This window comes from Cebus imitator, unplaced genomic scaffold (genome assembly GCF_001604975.1).
Source record: "Cebus imitator isolate Cc_AM_T3 unplaced genomic scaffold, Cebus_imitator-1.0 Scaffold829, whole genome shotgun sequence".
Taxonomy (NCBI): domain Eukaryota; kingdom Metazoa; phylum Chordata; class Mammalia; order Primates; family Cebidae; genus Cebus; species Cebus imitator.
The window spans coordinates 76,227-78,243 of record NW_016108144.1 but is presented as its reverse complement, the minus strand read 5'-3'; positions in this window follow the sequence as shown (position 1 = coordinate 78,243).

Genomic DNA, 2,017 nt, shown 5'->3' with positions numbered 1-2,017 from the left:
GGCACAAAGGTTTTAAACTATAAACCCAACCCAAGACAATGATTTTTGTTCGTGTGATTTTTGATAAATAAGGCATTTAATATTGTTGATTTAATGAAAACAGCTCACTCCAAACTTACCAGTAGAAAAAAACTATTAACAATAAATTAGGTAAATGTAACAAGTGTAAAATATGAAGTTGTCATATAAGTTAAATCTTAACATTATATTAAATCAAATAATGGATATTGAATGTCTGGGTAATTATCAATTTTTAAACTAAATTATTAGAAACATTTGTAATAACCTACTGTGGGCTAGCATAAACTGACTCCCTTTTAGCTGTAAACTCCAACCTGGCTTCCCCCTCCTTACCACAGCCCTTTTGGGTGCATAACTGGGTCATGCTGCACTTGGAGGCATTGAAGCTACTGTTCATAACACTTGTAACCACTGTAACTGCATCCTGCTTGGCATACCTTCCCCCTGCTATTGTATGGAAACCACTTGTGCTGGCAGCCCCTTCCTCTAACCTGCTTTTTTGCATCTGTAAAATTCCACTTCAGCTAGGTACTCCCCCCCCCACCTAAATCAAGGTATAAAAGATAATCAGTCCCCTTCCTCAGAGCCAAGAGAATTTTGAATGTTAGTGGTCTCTCAGTCACCAGCAAATTAATAAAGGACTCTTAATTTGGAACTCAGAGCATGGCACTTCCTTCTAATTTGCTGAGTTACAACACATTTTTCAAATAATTATAAGATGGTTCTCATCTATAAAATCCTGATGTGACAATTAAAGATTTTCTTCTTCCTAGGTTTTCTCCAAAAATTTATCACCAAATATCAAAACTTTAGTTAATATGTGATGTTACATATAAAATGTGCCAAATAAGAAGTATTCTTATGAAGAAATAAAAATTGTAAGAAATAAAAATGAAATAAATAAAATGAAAATAATGTTCAATTCAAAGATTATTAAAAGATTACTTATGAAACAAGGTAAAGGGAACTATTAAGAGATTTAAAGAAAGTAATAAAGAGGTATTTTTGGTAAGATTACAAGGAAAATAATTTTGTATAAAAAAGACTTGTGTGATTGATTTTTATACTAAAATGAAATGGCCAGTTATTTAAGAAAGAGGATGTTTAGGACAAAACAGAAACTCCAAGCATGCTGTAATTGGTTTGTGTAATAATGAGCTTCATTTAAAAAATAATTATTTTAAATTTTTGCATGTGATTTAGTTGGCTAGAATGGAAAGAAAATTATTCATAATAGCCTTTCTAAAACATTGGGCTTTGATTTTTAAAATACACTAAAAGAAAACAAAAAATTGGTTAGAACAACAAGATGTTATTAAGCATTGATTTAATGAAATTATAAGCTCTTTTTAATGTTTAATTCTGTAATCTGTTTCTAAAAAGTTTCTCAGATTAATATCTCAAAAGTTCAGTTTCTGCTGTTACTTCACTTCTTCCAGCTTACTCAGCTTATTCTCCCTTTGAAAAAGCCTAGGATAGTAACTCTCTTCCTTAACTTTTGTTGGTTCTAGTAGCATTTTTTTTTCATCCCTCCAATTCTAAGTCTGTTCTTATGTCCTGATGATGAAATGATTTATCTTGAAAGGTTTTTTTTTTTTTTTTTAAGGCAGTGTTTTCATCCAGTGTAACTTAATTCTATACTCTTGGCCTTTCTTAATATGTTTAGGGGCCATGAGCCCTTTGAAAAATCAACTCTCAAAAGACCAATTGATGAAAGACAAGGCATGCAGATTTGTTTGGAATATATACATAAGAGTTTTCAAAATAAAGGCTCAATATATAGGAGAAATTGTCTAATTTTAATTGCTTAGGTTTAACAAAGTGTGGACAGTCATGTATAAATTGTGTTTGAAAAAAAATGTATAATGTAGTTCTTTAAGGGACTAGCCAACAAGACCTGTCTGTCTAGATTCTTCTTAACCTTTCTGAGTAAGCATTTTCTTCCTTTTAGCTATGGGGCACCTATAACCTACAGTACAACAAGAAAGGTCAGGCC